Raw genomic sequence first — 6,504 nt, forward strand, 5'->3', positions numbered from 1 at the left:
GCGAAAGGCTGCGCACCGCTTTCCGCCTGCTAACTCGGCGTCCGTGAGACCGACCGACTCCGCTTTACCGCCGGAGCTAGAGTGGGGCAAGGGGCACGGTTGAGTACCGGAAGGATGACGTTCGCACACCGGGAAGTCGACTAGCGGGCCGCCGAAAGCGAGCTCGGGGCCCCGGTTTGTCCGTCCCACCCGGAGGCCCATATCTCCGGAAGGCACAGGCCGATTTCCACCGGGTATGGCTCGTTGTGTGCGGCCGGACCAGGCGCAGCGGACGGTACCGAGCACTCGGAGGTCGGGCGCTGCCCGCCGGAGGTACAGCGAAAGGCTGCAAACCACTTTCCGCCGCCTCCCTCCGCGGGCGTGAGACCGACGGTCGTCGGGTTTAGTTCCGCGGCTAGAGCAGGACGAGGGGCAGCGAACGGTACCGGAACGAACCCGGTCGCACACCGGGAAGTCGAGTGCCGGGTCTCGAAACGGAGCCGGGTCGGCCCAGTTTAAAACGGAGAAGAGAGTGCTGCCCTCTGCGGGTGAAAACATGGAAGTACGTTGGTTAATGATTTCCAGTTCACCCCGCTTGGTCAGGCCCACTCGGAGGCGGATAACTCCGGAACGCCGAGGCCGATTTCCTCCGGGTATGGCTCGTTGCGTGCGGCAGGAGGAGGCGCAGCGTTCGGTACCGAGCACTCGGAGGTGCGGTGCTGCCCGCCGGAGTGACAGCGAAAGGCTGCGCACCCCTTTCCGCCTGCTAACTCGGCGTCCGTGAGACCGACCGACTCCGCTTTAGCACCGGAGCTAGAGTGGGGCAAGGGGCACCGAAGGGTACCGGAACGATGACGTTCGCACACCGGGAAGTCGAGTGCCGGGCCGCCGAAAGCGAGCAGGGTGCCACCGCTCGGGGCCCCGGTTTGTCCGTCCCACCCGGAGGCCCATATCTCCGGAAGGCACAGGCCGATTTCCTCCGGGTATGGCTCGTTGTGTGCGGCCGGACCAGGCGCAGCGGACGGTACCGAGCACTCGGAGGTCGGGCGCTGCCCGCCGGAGGTACAGCGAAAGGCTGCAAACCACTTTCCGCCGCCTCCCTCCGCGGGCGTGAGACCGACGGTCGTCGGGTTTAGTTCCGCGGCTAGAGCAGGACGAGGGGCAGCGAACGGTACCGGAACGAACCCGGTCGCACACCGGGAAGTCGAGTGCCGGGTCTCGAAACGGAGCCGGGTCGGCCCAGTTTAAAACGGAGAAGAGAGTGCTGCCCTCTGCGGGTGAAAACATGGAAGTACGTTGGTTAATGATTTCCAGTTCACCCCGCTTGGTCAGGCCCACTCGGAGGCGGATAACTCCGGAACGCCGAGGCCGATTTCCTCCGGGTATGGCTCGTTGCGTGCGGCAGGAGGAGGCGCAGCGTTCGGTACCGAGCACTCGGAGGTGCGGTGCTGCCCGCCGGAGTGACAGCGAAAGGCTGCGCACCCCTTTCCGCCTGCTAACTCGGCGTCCGTGAGACCGACCGACTCCGCTTTAGCACCGGAGCTAGAGTGGGGCAAGGGGCACCGAAGGGTACCGGAACGATGACGTTCGCACACCGGGAAGTCGAGTGCCGGGCCGCCGAAAGCGAGCAGGGTGCCACCGCTCGGGGCCCCGGTTTGTCCGTCCCACCCGGAGGCCCATATCTCCGGAAGGCACAGGCCGATTTCCTCCGGGTATGGCTCGTTGCGTGCGGCCGGACCAGGCGCAGCGGACGGTACCGAGCACTCGGAGGTCGGGCGCTGCCCGCCGGAGGTACAGCGAAAGGCTGCAAACCACTTTCCGCCGCCTCCCTCCGCGGGCGTGAGACCGACGGTCGTCGGGTTTGTTTCCGCGGCTAGAGCAGGACGAGGGGCAGCGAACGGTACCGGAAGGAACCCGGTCGCACACCGGGAAGTCGACTAGCGGGCCGCCGAAAGCGAGCACGGGGCCCCGGTTTGTCCGTCCCACCCGGAGGCCCATATCTCTGGAAGGCACAGGCCGATTTCCACCGGGTATGGCTCGTTGTGTGCGGCAGGACCAGGCGCAGCGGACGGTACCGAGCACTCGGAGGTCGGGCGCTGCCCGCCGGAGGTACAGCGAAAGGCTGCAAACCACTTTCCGCCACCTCCCTCCGCGGGCGTGAGACCGACGGTCGTCGGGTTTGTCTCCGCGGCTAGAGCAGGACGAGGGGCAGCGAACGGTACCGGAACGAACCCGGTCGCACACCGGGAAGTCGACCAGCGGGCCGCCGAAAGCGTGCTCGGGTCCCCGGTTTGTCTGTCCCACCCGGAGGCTGATATCTGAGGAAGTCCGAGGCCGATTTCCTCCGGCTAACTCGGCGGGCAATGTGTCCCCCCCCCACCATCTTCGGCTGATTACCGTGGCTGGACCGGATCAAGGAGCAACGGAACCGTGCCAGAACGACGTCGGTCGGACGGCGTGAACTGATAGTGCCGAGGCCGGAAACCGAGCCGGAAATGTGCACCGATTTATTGGTCCCACTCGCAGGCCCATATCTCCGGAAGGCCGAGGCCGATTTCCTCCGGGTATGGTTCGCTGCGTGCAGCCGGAAGGGGAGCAGCGGACGGCACTGAGCAGCCGGAGGTGCGGCGCTGCCCGCCGGAGCTGCAAGCGAAAGGCTGCGCACCGCTTTCCGCTGGCTAACTCGGCGGCCGTCAGGCCGACCGACTCCGCTTCAGCACGGGAGCTGGAGTCGGGCAAGGGGCACCGAAGGGTACCGGAAGGATCACGTTCGGACACCGGGAAGTCGAGTGCCGGGCCGCCGAAAGCGAGCTCGGGGCCCCGGTTTGTCCGTCCCACCCGGAGGCCCATATCTCGAGAAGGCACAGGCCGATTTCCTCCGGGTTTGGCTCGCTGCGTGCGGCCGGACGAGGCGCAGCGAACGGTACCGAGCACTCGGAGGTGCGGCGCTGCCCGCCGGAGGTACAGCGAAAGGCTGCAAACCGCTTTCCGCCTCCTCTCCCCTCGGGCGTGAGACCGACGGTCGTCTGGTTTGCTTCCGCGGCAAGAGCAGGACGAGGGGCACCGAGCGGTACCAGAACGAACCCGGTCGCACACCGGGATGTCGAGTGCCCGGCCCAAACCCGCTACCCCCCCCCCACCCGAAAGCGAGCCACGGTTTGTGGATTAAAAGTGAAGCGGCAAAGATTTGTAAAACAGCGTGAAATGATGAACCAGAAGCCCAAAGTAATGGTGGGAATAAAAGTTCCGAAATGTGAAATGGTGAACCAGAAGTTGTGTGAACTGTTTAACCCAAAGTGGCAAAAATGGATTAAAAGGGGTGAAATGATCGACCGCAAAGCAGGGCAAGCATTAAACAAAAGCAGCAGCATTTTTTAAAAAGGGACAAATGGTTTACCAGAATCCCAAAAGAATGCTCAGAGACTTAAGTGCCAAAGGGGAAATGGTTAACCAGTAGCTGGGTGAACTGTTTAACCAAAAGTGGGAAAAAGGATTAAAAGGGGTGAAATGATTAACCAGAAGGCGAAAGCAATGTGCCGCGTCAAAGTCCTAAAGGGGAAAAGGTTGACCATAAAGCAGGGAAATGATTAAACCAAAGCAGAAAAATTCAGTAAAAAGGGGCAAATGGTTAACCAGAAGTTGGGTGAACTGCTTAACCAAAAGTGGGAAAGAGGATTAAAAGGGGAGAAATGTTGAACCAGATGTCGAAAACAATGCGCGGCGATGAAGTCTGAAAGAGGAAAAGGTTGACCGCAAAGCAGGGAAAGGATTAAACAGAAGCAGCAATATCTTTTAAAAAGGGACAAATGGTGAACCAGAATCCCAAAAGAATGCTCAGAGACTTAAGTCCCAAAGGGGCAAATGGTTAACCAGAAGCTGGGTGAACTGTTTAACCAAAAGTGGGAAAAAGGATTAAAAGGGGTGAAATGATTAACCAGAAGGCGAAAGCAAAGTGCGGCGGCGAAGTCCTAAAGGAGAAAAGGTTGACCAGAAAGCAGGGAAACGATTAAACAAAAGCGGCAACATTTTTTAAAAAGTGGCAAATGGTTAACCAGAATCCCAAAATAATGCTCAGAGACTTAAGTCCCAAAGGGGCAAATGGTTAACCAGAAGCTGGGTGAACTGTTTAACCAAAAGTGGGAAAAAGGATTAAAATGTTGTGAAATGATTAACCAGAAGGCGAAAGCAAAGTGCGGCGGCGAAGTCCTAAAGGGGAAAAGGTTGACCATAAAGCAGGGAAATGATTAAACAAAAGCAGAAAAATTCAGTAAGAAGGGGCAAATGGTTAACCAGAAGCTGGTTGAACTGCTTAACCAAAAGTGGCAAAAAGGATTGAAAGGGGAGAAATGTTTAACCGGATGTCGTAAACAAGGTGCGGCGATGAAGTCGGAAAGAGGAAAAGGTTGACCAGAAAGCAGGGAAAGCATTAAACAAAAGCAGCAACATTTTTTAAAAAGTGGCAAATGGTTAACCAGAATCCCAAAAGAATGCTCAGAGACTTAAGTCCCAAAGGGGAAATGGTGAACCAGAAGCTGGGTGAACTGGTGAACCAAAAGTGGGAAAAAGGATTAAAAGGGGAGAAATGTTTAACCAGAAGGCAAAAGCAAAGTGCGGCGGCGAAGTCCAAAAGGGGAAAAGGTTGACAAGAAAGCAGGGAAATGATTAAACCAAAGCGGAAAAATTCAGTAAAATGGGGCAAATGGTTAACCAGAAGCTGGGTGAAATGGTTAACCAAAAGTGGCAAAAAAAGATTTAAAGGGGAAAAATGATTAACCAGAAGTCGACAACAATGCGCGGCGATGAAGTCTGAAAGGGGAAAAGGTTGACCACATAGCAGGGAAACGATTAAACAAAAGCGGCAAAATTTTTAAAAAAGTGGCAAATGATTAACCAGAATCCCAAAAGAATGCTCAGGGACTAAGTCCCAAAGGGGAAATGGTTAACCAGAAGCTGGGGGAAATGGTTAACCAAAAGTTGCAAAAATGATTAAAAGGGGTGAAATGATCAACCAGAAGTCGAAAACAATGTGCGGCGATGAAGTCCTAAGGTGGAAAAGTTACCCAGAAGGCAGGGAAATGATCAAACGAAAGCAGCCAAAAAATTATTAAAAGAGGGGAACTGATGAACCAAAAGATGAGAAACGGCCCGCAGAGACTAAGTCCAAAACGGGAACTGGTGAACCGGAAATGATTAACCAAAAACTAAGTCCGAAGAGGGAACTGGTAAACCAGAACTGAGTAACCAGATTTTTAAAATTAATTATAAATGGGGAAACGATTGAGCAAAAGGCGGAAATTAAGTCACAGGGACCAGGTCCGAAAGGGCAAGAGGTTACCCCGTAGGGGGCATTCGTCAACTCAATCTGAAAATTTTGGAGGCAAATCTGACCAAAATGCGGAAATCGGACCACACCGCGAGGGGCGCCATTCGACGGGGCAGGGGTAGACGCGTCGAACGGTGCCTGAAGGTCCCGGCTGCGACACGTGAGTCCGGAGATATGGCCAGTCAAAGTCTGATGGGAGGTACCGAAGCCGAAAAATCGAAACGCGTTTGCGGCGATTCGGTGTCAGAAAGTCGGTCACGAATTCAAATTCGTCCCGCTGATTCGCCAATTGCCAGCCGGTTCCGGGGGGATTGGCGGGGTACCTGCAGGATAGTAAGAGGTGGCATGTCGAGACTTAGCCTGTTTACCAGACTTGTGTCCAGCGCCTCCAGGTCTGCAGAGACCGACCCGGGCTGCCGCCCAACCGACTTTTAAGCCTTTTGGGAGTGGGAATTTTTCCCATTTTTCCCCATTTTTCGGGTTTTTTGGTCGGGCTTGAAAACGGCGGCCCCGAGGCCTCCCGGGGCTGGCGGGCTTCGGCTCCCTTGCGAGAGGGTCCGAATTCCACCCGTTTAAGCCCAGAAAGGAGTTCGGAAGTCAGTCGGTCGAGGGAACCCCTTCGGAAGTCCGACGGGGATGGATTCGGCCGGCGTTTCGGATCTCCGGTCAGAGGATTCCCCCCCTGGGCGGGGGGGTGCGAGTAGCTGCCGGCAAACGGTCCCTTGCACTTGTGGCACAAAAAGTCCGAGCACAGGTTAATGAGTTGGCCGCGGAAGCCCCTATGCCGAAATGAGAAAGCCCCCGTTGCGGGGATTTAGTGACGCATCTGCGGCCGGAGGTGGGAGGCCGTCCTGCCGAATTGACACTTGTCATTCGGGCACCTAGGGATTGGTCGGGTACCCGGAGATTTTCGAGAACACGATTTTCAGAGCTTTCTCTGACAGCCCAGGTGCACTTTAAGAGTGCCTGAAAAAGTGACACTTGGCAAAAGGCTCTCAATTTCAAAGCGGAGACCTTTACAAGAGCACTCGGAAGTCACCTGTCAGCATTTAAAGCTACATCAGGCGGCAATTTTCGAACTCTTTGTCAGTCTGAAATCGTGTTGAGCCTCGACAGCGTCGGGCTCAGGCAGGAGGAGCTTGCCAGCAGAGAGAGGCTCACCATGGATTGCTGGTGGATGCTTTTCGAAAACATATACACAT

This window comes from Heptranchias perlo, unplaced genomic scaffold (assembly GCF_035084215.1).
Source record: "Heptranchias perlo isolate sHepPer1 unplaced genomic scaffold, sHepPer1.hap1 HAP1_SCAFFOLD_305, whole genome shotgun sequence".
NCBI classification, from domain to species: Eukaryota; Metazoa; Chordata; class Chondrichthyes; order Hexanchiformes; family Hexanchidae; genus Heptranchias; species Heptranchias perlo.